Raw genomic sequence first — 27,592 nt, 5'->3', positions numbered from 1 at the left:
TTCAAAGTTCACCAAAGCAACTGTGAATGATAAATAGATAACAGTGCTAAGGAAAACCCACATAAGAAATGACATATTTAGGACAAAATCAAAACTAAGAATGGATTGGAATGAGAAACACAGTTCACCACAGTGGCTGCAGGATTTTTAGAATTCTTTCTCATGTGCACATACTTGTTTACTCATAATCTCAGTTTTTGAAAAGTAATACTTAAATCAGTGAATTTGAAGTCCTGAACTTCATTCCAAAACTAAGGAAAAAGTTATGTGCTGATGAATTTTTTTAATATGTGGGTAAATTAAAAAAACTTTTAGGGGCTGGGAATACGGTCTAATGGCAAGAGTGCTTGCCTTGTATACATGAAACCTTAGGCTCAATTCCCCAGCACCATATATATGGGAAATGGCCAGAAGTGGCTCAAGTTGGCAGAGTGCTAGCCTTGAGCAAAAAGAAGCCAAGGACAGGGTTCAGGCCCTGAGTTCAAGCCCCAGGACTGGAAAAAAAAAGCTTTTAAACAGCATTTTTCCTATGACAATTTCATTGGCATTATAATATGACATAAATACCAATAAGTTCTACAGAAAAAGTTAAGTGTAATTATGGATTATTTCAAATTCCATTTTTGAATGCCTATATTGAAAGCAATCTGAAAAACTAGAATGTTTTTTGAATGATTTAAAAGGATGCTACCAGTCATAGCTTAGACAGGCAGAAAGCTTCCACTGGTCATTCATAGTTGCAAGAGAGAAATTTGGCTACCCTGTTCATCCCAACTGCTCAATCCTTCCTGCTCTTTACTTAAATGAGCAGGTATTTATGCTTAGATATATTCCATCCATCTGCAGGGAGAAATCTGAGCTTTGCCTTTTCTTTAGTAGGTGAAAGAGAACTGAACATAATCATATAGGGAGCAAGGATGTCTGTACCTTGATGTAGGGATATGCATCAGATTCTTTGGGGAGGGGGCATTAGAGTCCAGTATACAGATTGGAATTCTGTTTACTTACTCTAAAGTCAGAGAAAAAGGTATTCATCAAACATTACAAATACATCACTTAGTATAGCTTTTTCCAAGTCCTTCCATTTCCTTACAAATGGGGCAATGTCATTCTTTCTGATAGAGACATAAAATTCCATTGTGTATATGTACCACATTTTCCTGATCCATTCGTCTACTGAGGGGCATCTGGGTTGGTTTCAGATTCTAGCTATGACAAATTGTGCTGTGATGAACATTGCTGTCCTGGTGGCTTTAGTGTGATTAAGTTTGTGGTCATTTGGATAGATACCCACAAGTGGGGCTGCTGGGTCATAGGGGAGTTCTATGTTTAGCCTTCTGAGGAATCTCCATACCTCTTGCCAGAGTGGCTGAACCAGTTTACATTCCCACCAACAATGAAGTAGGGTTCCCTTTTGGCCACATCCCCTCCAACAGTTGTTATTGTTAGTTTTCTTGATATAGGACATTCTTACTGAGGTGAGATGGAATCTCAATGTTGTTTTGATTTGCATTTCTTTTATGGCCAGTGATGTAGAGCACTTTTTCATATGTCTCTTGGCCATTCTCATTTCCTCATCAGAGAAGTCTCTTTTTAAGTCTCTAGCCCACTTGATGAAGGGGCTATTGGTTCTTTGCGGTTTTGTTTTGGATGAAGGTAATCTTTTTAGTTCTGCATATATTTTTGATATGAGGCCTTTGTCCGTTAAATCGCCAGTAAAGATCTTCTCCCAATCTGTGGGCTTTCTGTTTATCTTGCGAGCTATGTCCTTTGCCCTGCAGAAGCTTTGTAGTTTGATGTAGCCCCACTTGTCCAACTTTTCTTTGATTTGTAGTCTTTCTGGGTCTTTGTTAAGAAAGTTTCATCCTGTGCCAAGGAGCCCAAGTGTTTCCTCCTACTCCTTCCTTTAGTGTTTTCAGGGTGTCTGTTTTGATTTCGAGATCTTTAATCCATTTGGAATTGATTTTGGTGCAGGGTGATATATAAAGATCTAGTTTTCGTTTGTTGCATGTGTTGAACCAGTTTTACCAGCACCATTTGTAAAAGAGGCTATCTTTCTTCCAGACTATAGTTTTAGCTCCTTTATCAAAGATTAAGTAGGCGTAGCTCTGTGGGTTCATTTCTGGGTCTTCAATTCTGTTCCATTGGTCTTTGGGTCTGTTCCGGTGCCAATACCAAGCAGTTTTTATTACTATAGCTTTATAATACAGCTTGAAGTTGGGTATTGTAATTCCTCCAGCACTGTTCTTTCTGCTTAGGATTGTTTTTGCTATTCTAGGTCTTTTATTGTTCCATATGTATTTCAGGATTGCTTCCTCTATTTCATTAAAGAATGGTGTTGGGATATGGATGGGTATTGCATTGAATTTGTAGATAGCCTTTGGCAATATTGCCATTTTAATTATATTAATCCTCCCCATCCAGGAGCATGGGAGGTTTTTCCATTTCCTTAGTTCTGCCTTAATTTCATTTTTCATGTTTTTAAAGTTCTCATCATAGAGGTCTTTGTCTTCTTTGGTTAAGCTTATTCCTAGATATTTTATGTTTTTTGACGCTATTGCAAAAGGAGTTACTTTCCTGATTTCAGCCTCGGTCTTCGGGTCATTAGCATAGAGAATAACCGTTGATTTTTGAGGGTTTATTTTATATCCTGCAACTTTGCCAAAGTTTTGGATCAGCTATAGATCGAGAGACACAGGGCAAAAGAGGACAAACAACTACAAAAGCAATACTTACAAATTGTTTGATGCAAATGAACTGAACATCTGAACAACTCATGCGGGGGGAAGGGAAGGAGGGATCGGGGAGGGGGAATGAGGAACGAGGTAACAAACAGTACAAGAAATGTATTCAATGCCTAATGTATGAAACTGTAACCTCTCTGTAATTCAGTTTGATAATAAAAATATATATAAACAAAAAACATTACAAATATTTAAATACATACACAAAGTTGTGTGAAATTTCACCTTCATCGCTGTTTTCTCCAGTGGCAGATAAATCGATTATTGATGCCAAACCACAAATTATTCTACCTTTATGTGTTTGGCAATGTAATGATAAAATATTGCAATGATTATATTTTAGGTATTATATGTCCATTATAGTTACTTAATATACCAAGCTTGTAATGTATTCTACTTTGCAGTAACATCTAATATAATACAATAAAATAAGTCACACAGATTAAATAATTTAAAAAGAATCAAATATTGTGAAGCACTGAAAGCTCACGTCTGTAATATCTACTCATGAGGTTGAGATCTGAGGATCACAATTTGAAGCCAGATGAACACAAAAGTCCATGAGAACATATCTCCAATTAAGCAGAAAAAAAAAAAAAACAAACAAACAGAAAACACAGAATTGGCGATGTAGCTTAGGTACTAGCGTGCCAGTCTTCAGCAAAAAAGTTTGCTGAGTACATTGTACAATGTTTAATCATTGTGCCATATTTAATCAGAAAAAGCTTATCTTTATGCTAAAAGCTTATCATTTCTTTAAAGACAAAACATCCATGATATTCCTCTTCTAATTTTGTGAAATATAAAATATGTTATGATATGTGTTCCACACCAGAATTTCCTTTAAGTCAAATTCTCAAAGCACTCTTCAATGAACTAACCTCAGCTTTGTACCACTAAGATATCCCCACGAAAATCTGAATGTGGTGGCTGGAACCTGTAATTCTATCACTGTGGAGCTGGAGATTAAAAGGTTTCAAGACTCTATGTCTACCAATCACAAGGAAAATTTGCAACCACCTATCCAAGAAAATAGCTAAAACATCTTTTTGAAAAGATTTGGATGGATGGAAATATGTGCATGCTTGCATACTTCAGGCTGAAAATATTTACCTACTTCAAAGCAACAATGATGACTTAAAAACTCAGCATATACTGAATTTGGTACCAGTAGCTCAAGCCTGAAATCCTAACTACTTATTAGCTGACACATAGGTGATGATGATGATGGCAGTGTGAAGGGACAACATAAAATTCATCTTCAACTAACAAACAAACAGCTGGGCTGGAGATGTAGCTTAAGGGGTAAAGTGCAAGTCATTAGCCAGCAAGCTTATCCAACACCCAGGCCCTGAATTCAATTCCCAGTACTGGTAAAATAAAATAAAACAAAAAATTCAACATACATTGGCAAATCTGTAGGTTATTGTTCCAAAATGAGGACATTAAAGGTGATAATAATACACAGTTGTTGTTTTTTCACATTTCATCATCTAGTTAGAAGTTTATATCAACAATGGTGGAATTTCATCATATATTAGGACTGTGAAAATGCCACATTACTTGTTTTAAAAAGCCTGGATTTTCAATTTGTAAAGAATGACAATCCTTTCAACTATGAGTCAAAATTGACATATTTAACAAGGCAATAGTAAATATTGTTCAGAAGGTCTGCATTTCACCCCTTTTCCCAGAAAAATGAGCTATAAACCAAATAAAGTGAAATGAAACCTGTGAAAAGAAGCTTAGGCAATGCATAATGTTGTACAACAGCTAAGCTGGCCAAACCTTTGTGTGACCTTAAAGAATTATACTTGTTAGAATTATTTCCAAATCAATAACCATTAGACCCAAACAATGTTGATTTGTGCCTTCCTGAAAGGTAAATGACTCAAACAAAATCACTGCAATAAAATCTTCCTCTCAAACAGAATTCATTTCAACAGGAAGCCAATAAATCTGACTCTCATGAAAGGCTAATAAATAACTTTAAAAGCCCAGAATTTTATATTTAATCAGCAAAAATATAAATACGTTGGCATATATGATGTCAGTATTGTAAGCAATTCTGCAATTATGTACTGAGATGGGTTGTACATGACTTGCAAAATGAGGAGACACATAACTTTATAATATGGCACAGTGTCTGATTTTACAAGTTCTATGTAGACTTTAATTTGAAAATACAGATCCACAGATAGAGTACAATTTTCAGGATTGTATTTTAGGGAAGAAATAAATTATTCCCAGTTTCATCTTTTTGCCTCCAAAGTCCATCTTATAATTTTATGTTGTCATAGCAACATTAAATTACATTAAAACTTAGTATGATTGTAGTTCTTGTTTACTAAGTTCTTTTGTTCAATTCTCCTTTCCCATGTCTAAAGGAAACAGTGACCTACTTTCACTGAATGTATTCATGAAATATAATGAATATAGGTGACAAAAATAGAAAGATTTGATCACAAATTTAGAAGAAATTGTAGATTTCAGAAGAACAGTGGAATTTCAATAAAAGGGAGATGCCAATAAAATCCACTACATGGAAATATAGTAAATTTGGTTTAAATTTGGTTGTTTTGATGATAAGTTAAAACAGTAATTGAGATTTAAGTATTAAATAAATTTTCTCTTCCAGGCAATCAAATTGTTTTGTTATGCTCATAGTTGACATTAAACTGACAATTGTACATATAAACATCAGTTTATTGGTTAAAAAATAGAAAATTACGTTCTATGTGATATAATTTGAATTCTGGATTAGTATTTAGGAGCATTATGTCCCAAGTAAATACATTAACTTTTTCTTACCTTCATTAAGAGTGTCTAAATAGTAGTTATTTCTGTAATTAGCACAAAAGTTAAGAGATAAAATAGACATAAAGCATCTTGTTCTTGCCAGAAAGTAGGAATATTCTAGGAATGATAAATGCCTAGGCAGTTGTGTGTATTTCACCTGTATACTTGTCTTTTAAATTCTTATTTCCAAAAGATGCAAAATGTTAACACCTTAATACAAAACAAAGTTTGTCTTTTACAAAAAAAAAATGTTTTCCAGAGAAGCTCAGAAAATACTTCTAATTTACATGAAGGGGATTAAGTAGACTCACTTCTATGGTGTTTGTACATATATACCACAGTTCCCTCCTACATGAACAATGTCCTCTTTCCTCTTTAGGTGGAAAATAATGTCAATAAAAAATCTTGCAATTTAAAAAGAACTTCTGAGATGCAGGTTATATTGAAACACTCTGTGAGATTCCATTTAAAATACACACACAGTACTAAAAACAATACACATAAAACTGGATAAATAAATAAAAAATTAAAGTCAACTTTATAGGCTCCTTTCCACGACAATTATTTCTTGTGATGTTTCTAATTTTTGAATTTAGATGACATTTGTTACCTGCATTTAGAATTGTATCAGAAAAGTTTCTTTTTAAAAGATTCTAAGTCTTCATCCCATATATATATATATATATATATATATATATATATATATATATATATATATATATATATATATATATATATATATAATCCAACTGAATTACAGAGAGGTTACAGTTTCATACATTACTCATTGGACACACTTCTAGTACTGTTTGTTACCTCATCCCTCATTCCCCACTCCCCTTTACCCTGCCCCCTCCCCACCCATGAGTTATTCAGTTCATTTACACCAAACTGTTTTTCAAGTATTACTTTTGTAGTTGTTTGTCTTTTTTTACCCTGTGTCCCTCGATTTTGGTATTCTCTTCCAATTTCATAGTTCTAATACCAGTATACCTAGTTTCCAATATACTCAGATAAGATACAGAGAAAGTGTAGGTACAACCACAGGAAGGTGATACAAGAAAATCATCAATAATAGAGGCTACAATTACATATGGCACATTGAAAGTAGTAAAAACAATCGTTTCCATAACATGGAGTTCATTTCACTTAGTATTATCTTATGTGTTCGTAAGGGTCTAGCTATTGGGCTCCTGTGATCCTCTGCTGTGACTTGCCTAAACCTGTGCTAATTATTCCCTATAAGGAAGACCATAGAGTCCATGTTTCTTTGGGTATGGCTCACTTCACTTAGTATAACTTTTTCCAGTTCCTTCCATTTCCTTACAAATGGGGCAATGTCATTATTTCTGATTGATCCTATACCTAAAGAACCCCATAGACTCTACCCCCAAGCTACTAGAGCTGATTCAAAACTTTGTCAAAGTTGCAAGTTATAAAATGAACCCTCAAAAATCAATGGCCTTTCTTTATGCTAACGAACCAAAGACCGAGGCTGAAAATCACTAAAACAACTCCTTTTGCAGCAGCATCAAAAAACATAAAGTACCAAGGAATAACCTTAACCAAAGAAGTAAAAGACATCTATGATGAGAACTTTAAAAACATGAAAAATGAAATTAAGGCAGAACTAAGGAAATGGAAAAACCTCCCATGCTCCTGGATGGGGAGGATTAATATAATCAAAATGGCAATATTGCCAAAGGCTATCTACAAATTCAATGCAATACCCATTAATATCCCAACACCATTCTTTAATGAAATAGAGGAAGCAATCCTGAAATTCATATGGAACAATAAAAGACCTAGAATAGCAAAAACAATCCTAAGCAGAAAGAACAGTGCTGGAGGAATTACAATACCCAACTTCAAGCTGTATTATAAAGCTATAGTAATAAAAACTGCTTGGTATTGGCACTGGAACAGGCCTGAAGACCAATGGAACAGAATTGAAGACCCAGAAATGAACCCACAGAACTACGCCTACTTAATTTTTGATAAAGGAGCTAAAACTATAGTCTGGAAGAAAGATAGCCTCTTTAACAAATGGTGCTGGCAAAGCTGGTTCAACACATGCAACAAACTAAAATTAGATCCTTATATATCACCCTGCACCAAAATCAATTCCAAATGGATCAAAGACCTAGAAATCAAAACAGACACCATGAAAACACTAATCGAAGGAGTAGGAGAAACACTTGGGCTCCTTGGCACAGGATGGAACTTTCTTAACAAAGACCCAGAAAGGCTACAAATCAAAGAAAGTTTGGACAAATGGGACTTCATCAAACTACAGAGCTTCTGCAGGGCAAAGGACATAGCTCACAAGATAAACAGAAAGCCCACAGATTGGGCTGGCGATTCAACAGACAAAGGCCTCATATCTAAAATATATGCAGAACTAAAAAAATTACCTTCATCCAAAACAAAACCGCAAAGAACCAATAGCCCCCTCATCAAGTGGGCTAGAGACTTAAAAAGAGACTTCTCTGATGAGGAAACGAGAATGGACAAGAGACATATGAAAAAGTGCTCTACATCACTGGCCATAAAAGAAATGCAAATCAAAACAACATTGAGATTCCATCTCACCCCAGTAAGAATGTCCTATATCAAGAAAATTAACAATAACAACTGTTGGAGGGGATGAGGCCAAAAGGGAACCCTACTTCATTGTTGGTGGGAATGTAAACTGGTTCAGCCACTCTGGCAAGAGGTATGGAGATTCCTCAGAAGGCTAAACATAGAACTCCCCTATGACCCAGCAGCCCCACTTTTGGGTATCTATCCAAAAGACCACAAACATAGTCACACTAAAGCCACCAGCACAACAATGTTCATCGCAGCACAATTTGTCATAGCTAGAATCTGGGACCAACCAAGATGCCCCCTCAGTAGAAGAATGGATCAGGAAAATGTGGTACATATACACAGTGGAACTCATACCTTCTTTATACCACAATTACTTGTGATTTCTTTCTTATCATATATAATAAATGTATTCTATACCTGTAATCCCAACTATTAATGGTGCAGAGATTGGGTGAAACAGAATTCAGGCCAAGCAAGGCAATATGTTATCAAGATACCATCTCAACAAATAAACTAAGCACATTGAAATATATGTAGGAAGATTGCAAAGTGAAGACATCTTCAGAAACAGAAACCCATGAAGCTGTATCCAAATATTTACCAAAACATAAAGTTCAGAAGATGTGGTAAAAGTGGTAGGAATAAGGTTCTGATTTCTATCCTTTCTACTCCCAAAATTTAAAAAAAAAAATGTATTTGTCATTCCTTGAGAGAGCTAATAATAATTCATGAATTAAATGCTAGGCTGGGCTTGGGTGGCTCATGCCTGTAATCCTAGATACGCAGAAGGCTGATATCTGAGGATCATAGTTCAAAGATAGCTCAGGCTAGAAAGGTCTTGGGACTTTTATCTCTAATTAAGCACTAGAAAACCAGAAATGGCACTATGGCTCAAGTAGAGACCTAGATTTGAACTTAAGAGCTTAGGCCCAGTTCCCAGGCTGAGTTCAAGCCCCATGACAAGTATATACATACATACATACGCACACACACACACACGTGTGTATATGCATATATGTGTATATATATGCATATGTGTGTATGTTCTTTCTAAAATTAAATGACCAGGAAACATTCTCAATATTTTGCTGGTTATTTTGAAAATATGGTCTCAAAGACTTTCCTACTCAGGTTGGTTTGAACCATCATATGCTATATCTCAGCCTCCTGAGTAGTTATGATTATACCTGTGAGCCACTGGTGTCCAGCTTGTCTTTACTTTTGATGATGCAGATTTTCTTGTAAAGTGTATCGGAAAATGCTGCCTTTTTTCTTGTTCATTTTACATTCTTGTTGCTTCCCTCTTTGTAAGTTCTATGGAGTATGTGCCAGCAATTCATTCCTCTTCATTATCTATGTCATTGCATTACATAAATGATTGCATATTAGCCATTGCAGTGTTTTCCTTCACCAACATTCCAATTATTGAACTCATCTTCAAAATTGTAATATTCTAACTTTTGTGTTATATATTTCATTCTTCTTTGATTTAATTTCTTTCAGTCTCCATGTTCTGTTTACTAACTTTGCTCACATCATCAAAGATTTCAGGCTACATCTTGCTCAGCAAACATTATTGTCAACTCATCTGTCTCGTGGCCTCTGCCCACATATTCATATCGTTATGTTATTTTTTACCATTAATGTCCTCCCTGTATCCAGATATGGAAAATGCAAGTGCCGTTAGTCTACTCGCTGTTTTCTTTTATTAAATTTATTATACTAATACTTGAATTCAAGTATTAATTTCTGGTTTCATTCTCTGCTTTTGTAGATGCCATTACCTTAGTAGTCACCAAATAAATTGTCAACATCTTGTCTTAACGCTATTTCAAAATTATAAGCATTTCTCAGGGGAAAAAATCCGTTTCCCTTGATTATTCTTCCTCCTTTGAGTTGCTGCTATATTAAATTTGTATTATTTATTTTCCTATAAATCATGGTAGAAATTTTTATTTTCCTGAATTTATACTTCTATAATTGTCATTATTTTGTAAATATTTTTTTTTATTTTGTTGATAATGGGGCTTGGACTTAGGGCCTAGGCACTGTCCTTGAGCTTTTCTGATTAAGGCATTCACTCTACTATTTTGAGCCACACCTCCACTTCCAAATAAAACATTTTAACATAGATTGTACTTGGACTCTTGATATAAGTTTTGTTGTATTTTGTTTTGGTTTTGTTTTTGCCAGTTCTGGGTCTTGAAATCAGGGCCTGAGCACTGTCCCTCTCTTCTTTTTGCTCAAGGATAGCACTCTGCACACTTGAGCCACAGCACCACTTCCAGCCTTTTCTATACATGTGGTGGTGAGGAATGGAACACTGGGCTTCATGTGTACAAGACAATCACTCTTGCCACTAGGCCATATTCCCAGCCCCTCTTGATATAATTTTGATATTTTTATTATATTTTATTTTTATGTGTCTTTTCATAGCTAACTTTTTAGTTTTTATTTTATTAAATTTAATTCTTCATGAAAACTTTTAATTCAAAATGTCAGCTTCATGATTATAATGCATGCAAATTTGTACAATAATTATGGAAGATAGTTGGAAAATCATCAATTAAACTAAACAGAACTATTGTAAGATCTGACAATGCTACTCTTGGACATTCATTCAATACATCTTTGATAACATCTAAAAAATCTACTCAAACTCTCTATTCACATCATGTTAAGGTAAAGATCGTGAAGTGTTAAGATGAAAAATAAACACTGTTTATTTGGCATAATATTTAGCTCCTTTACATATACCTATTCAATCAATATAACATTAGTAAGCAACATGTAGAAAATTGCTCTCTTTCTTTTTTTGCTTAAATATAGTAAAAAACTAGAAATGAACATTTGTCAGTAATGGAGATTTCATACAAACACAAATTACAAGTAAAGCCTGATATAACCTACTGAGAATAATGAAGCATGGGAGGATGTCACAGAATTTAAATGGTATCCACCAATTGTGAAGAGGTTCAGTGCATAAAACAACTAGAGGAGTGATGCAAGGTACCTTAACAAGTAAAGGATAACCAAGAGTAGTGAGTAGAAAATACATGTAAAGGTTCTGATGTGGCCAAAGTTTTCATATGATAATCAGAAAAATAAAGACAAGAATTCTGAAGCTTAGCAAGGGAGGGGTGAATAGTAATAAAGATGACCAGTGACCAAATCATTAATACTATGTGATAATATACTGGCTTCTCCAATTCCATTGATGGTAAAACTGAAAAATTAAAGTGATATTAGAACAAAAGAATTACTAAATTTTCCTTGTAAGTAAACAGAACCTTTTTAGGTGCTAGAAAGAAGAAAAGGAAAATAATTGTCATTAGAAAAAAGTACCATTGGGAAATTTTGAGCATTGAATTACTACACATATTGAGATTTTATAATGGACAATATTTGGATGTATTATAAGGATTAATCCATTCACACACCTAAACATATTATATTTCATTATCATTCATTTTTTTCTTCGCTCTTTACATTTTATACCATTTTATTATTTTTAAGTTGTACAAAAGTTTGCAATTCAATTGAGTACAGTGTATCTTGATCAATGTCAACATTTCTATCTTTATTCCATTTTATTGAGATGCTTAGAAAAAGTACTCAATTACAGTATGTTAATTATTGTCGATATCAGTACATAGATTTTATTAGGCTATAGCAAATATTTTGAGCAAATTTCCATGTGTATACAAACATATGTGTGCTTTATCTTATATCCAATATATCTAATCTACACTAACTTACTCAGAAAACTGATTTTTTTCCCCTTTGTTGCACCATTCCTAGGGCTTGGACCCCAGCCCTGGATGTTATCCCACTGGCTAGCACTCTACCACTTGAGCCACAGCTCCACTTATGGTTCATTACTAGTGAATTAGAAATAAGAGTGTCATGAACTTACTGCTAGGGCTGGCTTTGACCACCATGATCCTCAGATTTTTAGCAACCCAATAGCTAGGATTAACAGTGTAAGACCCTATTACCCACTTACTGCTTGATTTCTGAAGAGATAAGTCAACCCTTCAAAATACATATATGTCTTAACTGCTGTAACAAAGCTAAATCTCTCAACTTTAAATTTGGTTGTCATTGTAGCAAAACTGAAACAAAAAACTACCCTACAATATTTTGACTATTTCACACAAGAATTTCAGTCTAATTAACACTTTTAGAGAGGAAATGTCAAAGGTTTTATTGTTTGTGATGACATGAGAATTGTGAATATGGAACATGCATTTCAGATCTAAAATGAGTCTCCAAAATAATAAGACATTCGTGGAAAAGTTGAAAAAATTGAGAGCAAAAAAAAAGCGGTTAGATAAAAAAAGATAAAAAGAAAAATACATTAAGGAGAAATTAGACCATACATAAAGGTGTGGTTAAGAGCAGCATAATATATTGAAAGATTGCCAATAATAATCAATGTATAATTTAATATATTTTTCACTAGGCACTCTACCAAGTGGATTCTTATGTAGTTGAATTTTCATAGCAAAATCTCCACATACAGAGAATAAAACAGTTAACAACGATTAAACAATTTATTTCAGGTTACAAATGATATGACAAGATCACAAGCCAGAGTTTAATCCAGATGTTTACACAGCTGCTCCCATATTGTGAAGCCAATTGAAAAGGTTAAGTTAGGTTTTATCACTCGAGCATTCATGAATTAAAAACAAAAGTTTGATTCAAGGATGAAGGAATATCAAATCTACTTTATTTTCTTGTTAATGTTGGACCAGGATTACATCAAATGTATTTTTGCACTGTTGTTTGTACTAAGTATATTAACTACTTGTTACTATTATCTCAATAGTAATTTACCAAAAGTTTGATATATAATTTTAATTATGGTGCCTGTCTTTAAAGGTTATCCATAGCATTATGTATTTTCATCAGCTTAATATCCATAAAAAATTACAGTAGAATCTGTATTGTACAGAGTTCTAGAACTTCATGTCTAAGCATAGTGTCCTATAATTTAGTAGGTTAGGAACATTGTCAGTAAGAATGGTTTCAATCTAGTCTGATCATTTCTGCTCTACTTTTTAATGAGAGATGACATTATTAATCATCACCATATATAGATATCTCAAATTTGACATATATCTGACGTTAGGTATATGATGGAAATAAAAAAAATCAAACATCTAAATCTAATCAGTCTGTTTTCCATATCTTCTTAGCTAGCAATCACATTCATGACCAAAAAGGAATGGGGACAGAACGAGACAGTTGAGTGTTGAATGCTGTATAGCTTACTAATGAAAAGGCATTCAGGTAGACTCAAATTAACAAAATAAAGGGAGAGAAAAAGACTCAAACACACAATGTTTTATTATAGTTCTTTGATTTAAGGTAAAATTTATAGAGTGCACTTAGGCAAGAAGACAAAGATCAAAGGTCCCACTTCGGGGGAAAGGAACACTAAGGCACAGAAAGTAGGTCCGAACCAAATTGCTAAATTGTATAAAATGTTTTAGATTTTTTTAATGCTGATTTTAGGGCTTAAACGTATTGCCTGGGAGCTGTCTCTGAGCTTTTTTTGCTCAAGGCTAGAACTCTACCACTTGAGCAAAAGCTGTTTTACTTTGAACCAATTTTTTTTTACTTGTTAATTGAGAAAAAATTCTCAGGTACTTTGCTGCAGAGGGCTGGCTTTGAATCATCATCCTCAGATCTCAGCTTCCTGAGATTTGAGGATTACAGGAATGAACCACTAGATCCTGGAACATTGTAGTATTATATGTGAGCTTCAATTATCAGAACTGAATCATTAATCATTACATAGGAAGGATTTACAACTCTAGCTACATTTACAGATCATCAGATTCAAAAGCAACAATGGCTATCATTTTGTGTCTGTGCACAATGAGGAAGAATTGATCAACAAGCATATTTACTGCTTATGGAATAAGACATTTAATTGTTGTTTTCATTATTGGAATCAATCTATCAAAGGAATCAGTTCAATCTCACTGTACAATTTCTCAGAAATCAAAGTAATGGTGCATTGAACTGCCCAAAGCACTTTATTCTCTTCAAATGATGACTTTACAGCTCTTTGTCCTCAAAAACATAACGATGAATATTATAAAGTCTCATTGAGCTATAACATGAATGGTAATCACTAGACGGTGCCAGGAAATAGGTAACTTATGAAACATTATATATCAATTTGCTACCTTGAATATTAACTTGAAAACCATATTTAAAATATGGCACATTCATGAATTCTCACATTATTATTTTAAGCAAAGATATTTCTGGATATTTAGAGAAAACTATCATATAACCAATGTGTTTATTGTAACTGTTATTTCGGTGGTAGATTTTAAAGGCATTTTCCTTTCTGTATGTATGTTTGACTCAAATACATGTATGTTTAAGATGAAATACACTATATAGAAATTTTCTTTCACAAATGTTATTGCTTTTCTTTAAAAATAATTTGTCAGTAAGCTGAGAATAATGATCTTATTTTTTTAAATAATATAGCCAGAGAAAATAGATGTATTGGTACTCATCGACTCTGCAAATAAACCAAAACTTTTTAACAATCATTTTCTAGTGTAGTAGCTGTTTTTTATTTTCTATCAGTAGGATAAATGAAAATAAATATTAATTGGAAAATTACACATTGCATTCCAAAATAGCACCCAAATGCTCATCTGTATTGTTTAAGAAATTAAATATATATGTATATATATATATACATATATATACAATTTGCTTATATATTCAGGATCCCTATGAGACAATCATTTTAGTAGAGAAACCAAATAATTTTATTAAAAGTACAACTTTAAGTTCCAAGAAAATAAACAATAACAAAGGATGTTCAAAAAGATATAAAAATTGGAAGAAAAATGTGGAAAAAATAAAAGATGAAAACAAAAATACATAACTACATAATTTTCTTTAAAACATAATTTGTGGATAACTACATTTTTGTTACTCTCATTCATAGAAGCCAAATCATAATCCACTATATGTAGCTCTCACTGCAGTTGTACAAGGCACTATCTTTATGGATCATTTTCAAATTCTGCAATGGAAAACAAAGAAACTTTCAGTTTCCTTTACACATATTATTTTTGTTTCTAAGAGAAGATAACTTAAAAGTCATAACTTTCAGTAGTCAATTTAGGAACAGAAATTTTCTACCAGCCCTTCTGGATAATTCAGAATTTGTGATATTCAGACTCTGTCTCTGTTTCTGTCTCTCTCTGTCTTTGTCTGTCTGTCCCTGTCTCTGTCTCTCTCTAGTACTCTCCCACACACAAGTGAAGACTATTGTACACTGTTAAGCATTGAGATCATTTTTGAGTGCTGCATGATTGCTTGAGTCCTACTCTTTTTTATGCTATTTATTTATTTTCATAATATAAGACTTTTTTAATTTTTTTAAGTTTTTATTATAAAACTGATGTACAGAGAGTTTGCAGTTTCACACGTTAGGCATTGGTTACATTTCTTGTACTGTTTGTTATCTTTTCCCTCATACCCCCCTCCCCCCTCCCCCTGTCCCCCCCGAGGTGTTCAGTTCACTTACACCAAACAGTTTTGCAAGTATTGCTTTTGTTGTTGTTTCTCGTATTTTACCCTTTGTCTCTCAATTTTGGTATTCCCTTTGAATTTCCTAATTCTAATACCAGTACACATTGTTTCTCATAAAGCCACCAGCACAACAATGTTCATTGCAGCGCAATTTGTCATAGCGAGAATCTGGAACCAACCCAGATGCCCCTCCATAGACGAATGGATCAGGAAAATGTGGTACATATACACAATGGAATTTTATGCCTCTATCAGAAAGAATGACATTGCCCCATTTGTAAGGAAATGGAAGGACTTGGAAAAAATTATACTAAGTGAAGTGAGCCAGACCCAAAGAAACATGGACTCTATGGTCTCCCTTATTGGGACTAATTAGCACAGGTTTAGGCAAGTCACAACAGAGGATCACAAGAGCCCAATAGCTATACACTTATGATCCCATAAGATGATGCTAAGTGAAATGAACTCCATTTTATGAAAATGATTGTTATATCAGAGTTGAAACTACTTTCAACATCCCATGTGTATCCCATGTGTAGTTTCTCCTATTGATGATGTTCGTGTATCACCTTCTTTTGATTGTATCTACACTATTTATGCTATTTATTATCCTTTTATTTTATTTTATTTTAAATTTTTATTGTCAAACTGATGTACAGAGAGGTTAAAGTTTCATATGTTAGGCATTGGATACATTTCTTGTACTGTTTGTTACCTCCTCCCTCATTCCTCACTCCCCCATCCCCCTTTCCCTCTCCCCCCATGAGTTGTTCAATTGATTTACACCAAACAGTTTTGCAAGAATTGCTTTTGTAGTCGTTTGTCTTTTTACCCTGTGTCTCTCTATTTGGTATTCCCTTTCTGTTTTCTAGTTCTAATACCAGTATACATTGTTTCCAATGTATTCAGATAAGATACAGAGATAGTGCAGGTACAACCACAGGAAAGGGGTACACGAGGGTCATCAATAATAGAAGCTACAGTTTCACATCACATGTTGAAAGTAATTACAACAGTGATATACTAAGTGAAGTGAGCCAGACACAAAGAAACATGGACTCTATGGTCTCCCTCATAGGGAATAATTAGCACAGGTTTAGGCTAGTCACAGCAGAGGATCACAAGAGCCCAATAGCTATACCCTTATGAACACATAAGATGATGCTAAGTGAAATGAACTCCGTGTTATGGAAACACTGTTATATCACTACACTTTTTTTTTTTAACCAAACTCGATCTTTGTTGATGGCCTGCTACTGTTTAAATAAGTATTATGTATTTACTTGCAGTTCTGCCCATTGTAACAAGTGGACATTTCTATCACCATTGGACTAGTGTTTATCAACTACTTTAATATTTTGTACCTAAAATATAGTTTATTCCATCTCTGAAAATTTCTGAATTTGCCACAAGTACAAGGAAAAGACCAAATATATCATAATTTAATATTAACTTTCCAGAACCTAAAGTATACCAGCTTCAGATAACAGTCACATTGTGTACTTGGGATTATATGAAAAGATTACTTGCTATGTTAATAGTTTATTTATACACAGAGTTTACAATGATTTCTATCTTAAAATAACACCTTTATAGGAGCTATTTAATAAACATGACCTAAAATAAAATATTTTTATCAGAAAGAGGAAATATAGACTACTAAATGTTACATTGTTAAATGGTGCAATTCTTCTGGATCATTGTACATTTCAGAGCTGTCATTGTTGTTTGTGCACCTATTTCCTCCTATTGTACCAATGAGCCTTTGAGGAATTTCTATCACAGTGGAAGACTGATAGAAGCTAGAGAGAAATGTAAATCATTTAAGAATGTTACAAAAGTTTGAATTGGTACTCATTTGCTATAGTACCACTGAGATGCTGAAGATGCTTCAGCTTACAAACTACCAAGAAGAGTTAAGCAAGTCAGCTAAACAAGTAATGGGTGGTCCAGAGAATGGGAGGAATAAAATATATAGGCCAAAGCTCTGAAATGAAAGAACATTTTGTATGATCCTAAGAAAAATAAAGAATCCTAGTACTCAGCAAGTGAAGAGTAAATAGTAGAATAGATGACCAATGACAGCATGTCTAAAACCATATTGTGGTAATGAACTGTCTCCCAGCACATATTGATTGGAAGCCAAACTGAAAAGTGATGCAGTCTTGAGAACAAAAGAATGACGTAATTTTCCTTTCTTTGGATACTGAGCCAAAAACTCAATGAAAAGCTAGTGAGTAGCAACAGAAACACAGCAAAGTACCATTGGGAAAATTTAAGTAACGAATCACATCGTAGACAATTCTAGAATTATCTAGATTTGATGACAACAGTTAACTCATATATACATATATACGTGCATATATATATATATTTCCTCAGTACATATATGTAATATAATTACTCAGTATATATAACCATATATAATTCTTCTCTCTATATATATAATTCCTTTCATTCTCTCTATATGTAATTACTCATGATATATATAATTACACCCTCTTTATATATAAGATTTCCCTATATCTACCTATCTATACATATATATCCCAGATTTTTTAAAATCAAATTTTCATCAACTGCATCATGGTTACTATTGCAAATATAAGCACACAATTATTAAGAGGCAATTCAGTTTCATATGTTTACATAGATTTCTCAAATTATAATCAGATGAAAAAAGTGAAAGCTTCATAGACTGAGATTTTATAACCTGTATTATAAATATATTATCTTATATTGTAAAAATGTCTGATACTTCTGATCTATTCTAGTTTTTTTACAAAAATATGTGTCAATCCAATTTTTGCAGTAGTAATTAAACTAGAATTAGTAAGAGGATAAATTGATAAAATGAAAGCAAAAATAGGAAAGTTGGAGCAAATATTTTGCTGGGTGCCAGTGACTCATAACTGTAATACAAGGTACTTGATAAACTGAGATCTGAGAATTGCAGATGGAAGCCGTCCTGAGAAGGAAAGTCTATGAGACTCTTATCTTCAATTGACCACTACCAAAAACAAAACAAAACAAACCAGAAGTGGAGCTGTCTCTCAAATGACAGAATGCTAACCTTGAGCAAAATAGCTCAAGGATCTTGCCTAGGCAATGATTTCAAAACCCAGGACCAGATCACCAGAGTGAAAATGGCAACACTGACCAAAGATATGTATAAATTCAAGGCAATACCCATCAAAATCCCAACAATATTCTTCAAAGATATAGGAGAAATAATCTAAAATTTCCTGTGGAATAGTAGAAGACCTCACATAGCAAAAACAATCCTTAGCCAGGAAAACAGTGCTAGAACAATATCAATACAAAATGTGAAACTCTGCTACAAAGCTATAGTAATAAAATCAGCTTAGCCCTGTCACAAGTGTATGCCTGACAACCAATGAAATAGAATAGAAGACACAGAAATGAACCAACAGATCTATAGCCAAATACAATTTGATAATTGAGCCAAAACCACAGGATGGAAGCTAGATTCTTTATAATGGTGCTGACAGAATTATGTGTACACATGTAGAAATCTGAAGCTAGATCCTTATATATCACCATGCTCCAAAATCAATTCCAAATAGATCAACAATTTCAATGAAAATATTACAAGAAAAGACAGGAGAAACACCCCTTGGCATAAACAGGTTAAATTTTCTAAGTAAAGATGCAGAATCACAACAGATCAGAGAAAGACTGTATAAATGGGATTAGATCAAACTGAAGAGTTTCTGTATGGCTAAGGGGATAGATAGCAAGATAATTAAAAAGCCCACAGAATGAGAGTTCTTTACTAGTCACACATCAAACACAACAGGACTCAACACAACACATCAGGACTCAAGAAATTACAACCTCCCTTAACAAGTCCTCAAAGAAACAAAACCTAATTACTAAATGGGCTAAAGACTTAAACACAAACACCTCAGAAGTAGTGGGAATGGCCAATAGATAGCTGAAGAAATGTTCAACATCTGACCATGTATGAAATGAATGTAGATCAAAACAACTGAGATTCCACTTTACCCCAGTTAGAATGGACATTGTCAAGAAAACTAACAATAACAGATGTGTGCAGGGATGTGTTTAAAAGACAACACTGCTGCATTGTTTCAGGGAATGTAAATTTGTTTAACCACTTTGGAAAGCAGTAAGGAGGTTTCTCAAAAGACTAAACATAGAATCTCCCTATGGTCTAGCAATTCCACTCTTAGGAATTTATCCAATTGACTACAAATGAGGCCACAATAAAGATACCAGCACAGCCATGTTCGTTTCAGAATTATTTACTATTGCCAAGATATGGAATCGATCCAGATGCCTTTCCCTAGAGGGATGAATCAAGAAAATGTGGTATATATGCAAAAGAAAATTCTATGCTTCCATCAGAAAGAATGATGTTGCTCCATTCATAAAGAAATTGAAAACGTTGGAAAAAATATTTTAAGCAATGTCACATTCAAAGAAATATAGGTTGCATGTTTTCTCTCATTGGCAGGTATTAGAATGTACCTATAAATCTACAGGTAAACATAATGGATATTGAAAGACAAAAAATTACACTTGAATATGGTAAATTAAACAGGACTCTAAAAATTAATATAGCAGACCAAAGGAGGATCTCCCTAGGAGAGGATCACAAAGGCTCAATGGCTATTAGCAAATGATCACAAAAATGATGTGGGGTTCTTTTTTGCAATTAACTCCAAAACATGGAAACAACTTTTTTTATTTTACATTTTTTCCTTATTTTTCCCTTTTTGTTGCTGTTTTTGATGTCTGTCCACTTTGTCTTGTATGTAAGTTTATCTGATTTTGGAGAGGAAGGAGAAGCAATGAAATGGTGGGAAAAAGGATGAACTAATGCAAGCAGTGATACTTATTAGATGCTGTTGAAAACTAACTGTATGGGGCAGAGGGAACTGGGAGAAAATGAAGGAAGAAGTGAAACTGTTCGGAAAGAAATTTACACAGTACCTGGCTTACATAACTGTAATACCTCTGTACATGACTTTTATAATAAAATTTAAATGAGAATTGGAGAAAAAGTTATCATTGTGAATAAAAGTATATGTTAGTTGCTCTAGTATAAAAAATTATGAACTTTATATAATTTTAACAAATTGGAAATAGAGAAAGAGAAGCTCAGCCATTCAAAACTACAATTCCAAGCTCAGATTATATCAACAGCAGAACAACTCACAATAACTCTCAGACCCAAAATAAAAATAATATTCAAAATATTTTCTCCATGCAAATAATCAAGACAATGCAAATAAATAAACGAGTTGGGGCATATTCACATGGTAAATATTATTCATCCATGAAAAGAAATCCATGTCACTACTTGCAACTGTTGAGTAACAGAGCCAGACCAAAAGGAATATGTATAATAATTTGTTCACATGAGGTCAACAAACATCCTACGTACTCTACATTGAGCCAAAGCAGATTTCTGGTTGCCTGGGATAGGAAACCGGTAAGAGAGAGACATTAAATAAATACTAAGAGATTCTAAACAGTGTTGAAAAAATTCACTCTATTGATTATATTAATGCTTTGTTGAATGTATTCATGCAAGCCTCATAAAAATCATATCATAGTGTGGTACTTTTCCCTTAATTTTTTTAAAAAAATACTTAATTTTGTTTCAAAGGCAAGATTAATTTCTTATTTTAGTTTTTATTTTGGTTTGGTCTAAATAGAAGAGAAGTATATGTGTGTGAGTTTTCAGAGAAGTATTTCAAATGACATTTATTTAATCTGAGAACTGCTAATACCTTCTATAATATTTAAGAATTTTAGTTGGTTTCATGTCTGTGTAAAGACAGTTAAAACAGTGTAAGTTGTATTTGTTGAATATTTAGAAATTAATTATCTTAAGCAATGATTTTAAATAACAATAATCCTGCTTACATGATTTCTAAAATATAGCTATAGTAGCACTAAATATGGAAATTTCTTTGTCATTCAATAGCTAATTTTTTATTGAATATTTTTCGTAATCTCATTTGGGTACTAAGATAGTACATTTCAGTTAACATATTTTGAAACAAATGAACTTTATGAATAAGAACCTTAGAAATCTCCAAGATCATTATATTAAGTCATAAACAATGATATTAAAGAAATAAATCTGGGACTAGGAATATGGCTTAGTTGTAGAATGATTGCCTACCATGCATGAGGCCCAGGGTTCGATTCCTTAGCACTACATAAACAGAAAAATCCAGAAGTGGCTCTGTGGCTCGAGTGGGAGAGTGCTAACCTTGTGCAAAAAAGAAGCCAGGAACAGTGGTCAAGGCCTGAATTCCAAGCCCCAGGACTGGCAAAAATAAACAAACAAATAAATAAATAAATGGATTGATGGATGAATGAATAAATAAATGATAAATGGGAGTCATTTTATAGGAAATTGAAATTTTTTTATTTCTAGCTGCTGTGAAAGTTTCTTAAATATTAGCATTATAAATTTGATACTGGCATAATGATAACCATCATAATTTTGCTTTTGTGCAACCTTGTTGTGACATATAAGCTTAGTGATGTCCTGTTTGTTTTCTCTCATTTACTATAGGAGGAATAAAAGAATCTGAGGAATTTTATTTCCTTCTTTTCTTTCTTTTCTTCTTTTCTTTCTTTCTCTCTTTTTACAATTTGTGGAGTAATAAATGACTCCGGTTTGCAGTGTGTGAGAAATTTTGCAATTTCTCTCTATGCTCTTCAGGATCTTATGAGCAGACTATATCTCTGTTCTCAGTGAGCTAGAATACGTTCTTAAAATACCTAAAACTAAATAATCTCACACTTTAAGCGCAGCATCAACTTATAAAAGCTATAAGCCTTTTCAATGGAATATAAAGATTTTAAGGTCATATCTAAATAAAGGTTCCAAAGAACTGACAAGAAAATCAACCTAATGAAAGTATAATCAAATCTGAAATATAATTTCAAGGTTTAAGAATCAAAAAGAATCTCCTGCATTGCTTTTGTATAATTTGTATAAAACAATATCTGAGCACAAGAAGTAATATTCACAATTTTTAAATTTGTTTTATTAGGTTCACCAATATGAAAAACTAATTGGTTTTTAGTGTACAAAATATCTCCATGCTACTGAAACAGTTACAATGGGGGGAAATGTTATTCTGTTGAAGATGGTATAACAAGCCTTCAGATCAATAAAATCACAGTGCTTTATCTAAGACCTGAGTTCAGAATCTTTAGCATTTGCTTGTCAGATTTCAGAGCTAAATAAGGTCTTACAGTGTATTTTATGTAATAACTCTAATGGAATTTGGACAAGCAAATTACCATCATGAAAGCCAGTATCCTTGCTATATAGTACATGAATATTTGCATTAAATACAAAAATAAATTCTACAATTAGTTTCACATCTACTCAGCTCAGGACCAGTTTTGAAGGTAAATGTACTAAGAGCTATTGGATTTTTAAATTTCTAATAAAGGAACTTAACCAGTTCAAAATGTGGCAATTTACCTAATGTGAAGAGTTCCTCCTGATGTGAATATAGAATTCAATTTTGCTATTTTGCTGCCTGAAAGTTTATCAGTGATGAAAATGAGTATGTTGTGGATATTCTTTTCAAGTGGGAAAATTTGAAATAAGGCAATATATTGCATTGTAATATCCAAGAGAAGAAATTGTGGTCAGAGTAGATAAATAGAACAGATATGTTTTATAATATTTCAAATTGATCATGGAAACATGAAATTCTCTGAGCAGAGGAAAGTGAATCTAGTCCATAGAAACTCAATGATCAGAACCAAAATATTATTTCTTCACAGCAGAAGATTAATATGAATGTGAATTATCTATGCATTTGAATCAAGAGTGAAATGGTAGAATTGAGAGAATGGCCAGAAGATATAAATGTCCAGACTCGGCCTCTTTATAAGTCATCACTGATGTTCGGATATATTCATACATGAATTCAAGTTATCATGGGCTGTGATGAGTTTGGAGAAAATTGAAATTTTAGAGAGGGTTTACATGAATGTCTGACATTGACATTATGAATGAGAATTTGATAAGATGAATTAAAGAATGTAAGTTTGAAAAGACAAGTTGTAAGGTAATTGTCAACCCTTGTAATCTTTGATTTCATGTAGAAAAATGAAACCCTTGCTAGGAAAAGGATATTACAAAAAAGTTTTTCATCCCTTTGTCTTTTTTTAATAATAAAATCGAAATATTTCTTAGGAGTGTTGAATTTAATGTTACATAAATATTTCTAATATTTATTAATCTTTGAAGTATTACATTTTATTGAAAGTCTTTTGTAAATTTTAGTTGCCATATTTATTTATACCTAATTTTGGTTTGTTTTTGGATGGTAATTGCATGTGCATTTAAGAAAAACATAACACAAGACAAAGCAGAACCTTTACTAATTTTGTAACTGTTGGCAAATTTCAGGCTGACAGAAGCTGTAGTTTAATTAGTTAGCTGCTAATATCTATTTAAGTGAGCAGCCTATGAGCTTGCTAAATGATGAATAAACCCATGGCCAGGACTCTGTTGTAGGCTCTTTTCTATTCCAAAACCATTTCAAAAGGAAACAAAAATGTACCTATGTTGAAAAGAAAGAGAAATTGCTAAAATTAAAAGAAGAAAAAAGAGCATAGTGGCACAAAATCTTACTAGATTAATAAATACATAAGTATACATAAATTACACATAAACTACTTTTAAATGAGATATATAAGTTTGTGTGTGTGTGTGTATAGTCAACATTCACTAAGTATTATACTCAGTTCAGTGATAAAAGGGAAGTTCCAAGCATAAATTCTACAATTTGATGGATGTGAGACATTTCTCTGTGCCTAATGAATCTCACACAATTTTCTTACATGTGCAGGAAGATTTTATAAATATGATATTTTTTTGGCTAGCATATATTATAATTGGTCAGATTAATGTCCACTCTTTGCTCTTTAAACACAGATATGCTTCCATATTGTTCATACTCATTCTCTCTTTCCATCCCCTCTTGCACACCCACCAAACAATCCCTCCAATAAACTCATGCAATACATCTAGGTAAGTATATACATAAGTATGTATATATATACATATATATGTGTGTGTGTATATAAATGTATGTATAAATGTATGTGTGTATATTTGGGTATATAACTATATGTATGTTATAAATTCCTCAAATGGGAGAAAACATTCATTAGTTTTTCTTCTGAATATACTTTTGTTAATAGGAGGATTGTCAATTCAACTTTTCTTCATAAAACACACACACATCATTTCATTTTTTATATGGAAATATTTCACTGTGTTTATACTACTCTTTGTGTCCTTTCATCAACTGAAGGTCACCTAGTCTGATTTTATACCTTAAATATGATGAATTCTTATTGAATCCTTTATTTTTCTTATGAGAAAATTAATTGAGGCAGAAATTACAAGGACTCTACTTCTGTAAAAGAGTGGTCTATTTACAGAAAGTGAAAAATAAAGTATACGATAAAAATACTAAATATAAACTCTACTTTTAATTTTGGAAAGCAAAATTTAAATGAACCTTGAATCTTCTATTGCTACTCAAATGCTTTCATTAAATGAATAAAGTCACATATTAAACTTGGTTTTAGGTCTACATTTAATAACTGGAGTTTTAATATTGAAATTATTTAGAAATGATTCTTTATTTTAAATAAAAGTGCAATAGACAAACTAAAGCTAATTTCCAGATCTTCTACATAAAATGGTAAAGGTAATCCGAATTTATTTTCTCAGCTTCTATTAACAGACACACATACACACAGACACACAGACACACAGACACATACACACACACACACAAACATACACCAAGGAAATTCTCAAAGAAGTGTTCATTTTTCCAATAGTTTTAAGCTAACCAAATATTAGTGGTTATGTCTGTAATTCTAGCTACTCAGGAGGTTGAAATCTGAGTGTGGTGGTTCAAAGCCAGCCATAGCAAGAAATTCTGTGAGACTCTTATCTCCACTTGACCAGAAATCAAGCTGTGGAACTAATGGTAGAATAGCAAACAGTCTTGAGAACCAGGGACCATGCCCGAACACTAAACTTCAAGCCCAAAGCCCAGAAAAAAACAATATTTCTAAGTCATGATCTCCGTAGTTATCTTCTACCTACAACTTTCAAAATTAGCTGGATCATACTTGCAATCCCAGCTACTGAGTAGTCTGAGATCTGAGGATCCCACTTCAAAGCTAGCCCAAGTAAAAAAACAAATTAAAGTAAGTTTAGAATATTATTGAAAGCCTTACAAACCACTATTAAAATAAAATCATATAATGCTTATATTTTCCTTCTTTGCACAAATCAATATAAGCAAACATAAAATAAACACATAATGTAACATATAAATATTCCCTTCTGTTATAAGCAATATAAACAGATTCTACATATTTTTTCTTTTTTATGGTACCAAAAGTTAAATGCAATGCCTTACAAATACTAGGCATGAGTGACACTATAACACTTTTTTGTTGGTGTTGTCTTTTTGTTTTTCTTTTTTGTCACTGATTTAGCCAAAGTTGAATTTTCATGATGTTTCTATCCTAATCTCCTGACCACAATTTTCAGGACATGCAACTTGTACTAGCATTATCTGAAACATACGTATACCTTACTCAAAAGTGAAAAAGGGCTAATTGTCATTAGCAACCTACAATGCTGTCATATTATTAATAAACACAATATAAAATAATGTAATATATCTTCTACTATATTGATAAAGTAAACTTCCCTAGGCACTATTGACTCATGCCTGTAAACTCAGGAGGCTGAGACCTGAGGATCATGTTTAGAAGCCAGTCAGGGCAGGAAAATCTATGAATAGGCTCCTATTTCCAGTTAAACACAAACAAACCAGAAGTGGAGCTTCTGAGTTCAAGTCCTGGAGGCCCTCCTTCTGCCAACACACAAACACACACACATGCACACACTATGTTTACTTTCACACAAAAATGATGGTGTGTGTGTGTTCTAACCTTGAAACTGGGATCTCAGCTTCTGAATAACTAGGATTATAGGTGTGAGCCACCAGTACCCAGCAATATCCATGTGCTTTGAAAACTAAACAGACAAAAGAAGGTAGAGGTGACAAGTGATCATTCCAGTGTAGAATTTGGTGTCATTGTCCTAAACTTTCTACAACGAATTGCCAACATACTTCATGAAGTATACATCTAATATTTATGTGTCTTTATTGTAATCCAAGCAAAAAATTCACACACTTAATAAAATCAATGTATTTTGACATTTTGGAATATTACAAAGTCTTACCACATATCCTTAACTGTTGTATATTAGAATATAGATTTCTTAATCCAACTATGCCTAAAATTGTTTTCCTATCATCTGAAATATTTTTGCATGTTATACCACAATAATTTTCTGGTGCCCATGAAACTTAAGTGCATGAGGCAGCATCTGTCCATCTTTCTGGAGTTTTAAGTATTTTATTTTATATATTTAGTTTTTTTATGCCTTTTTGTCCTCCTTTAAATTCCTACAGTCCACTCATTCTGCTTATTGTATTTTAAATTGAAGAGGTGACTTAGAAGGTGTTTGAGTCCTTATAAATAATTATTTTAATCTGCTAACACCCTTCACAGTACAAGAAAAATTGAAAGTATTCTAGGTAGTGATTTTATAGATAATAAACTTAAGTCTATTTAAAAATAATAAATGTATTATGTTCAATTAAATATGTTTATTCTGTATATGTAAATAAATATATAGACATAATAAATTTGAATATATGTTTAAATTAAGCCATGTAACTAATTATATGATTTGCTTTTTAATCCCAATTAACAATTTGAGTGCATTTCTGAATTCATAC

The 27,592-nt window shown here is 32.9% G+C and overlaps 1 protein-coding gene across 2 annotated transcripts in view; it reads right to left on the bottom strand.

Moving 5' to 3' along the window:
• The window catches only part of Brinp3 (BMP/retinoic acid inducible neural specific 3), a 435,670-nt gene that overhangs the window by 380,986 nt on the left and 27,092 nt on the right, over nt 1-27,592 (bottom strand). The gene's annotated exons all lie outside the window — the stretch shown is intronic.

This window comes from Perognathus longimembris, chromosome 11 (genome assembly GCF_023159225.1).
Source record: "Perognathus longimembris pacificus isolate PPM17 chromosome 11, ASM2315922v1, whole genome shotgun sequence".
Classification (NCBI taxonomy): Eukaryota; Metazoa; Chordata; class Mammalia; order Rodentia; family Heteromyidae; genus Perognathus; species Perognathus longimembris.
Note: the sequence above shows the minus strand (reverse complement) of the source record. Positions and strands in the feature narration are given on the sequence as shown.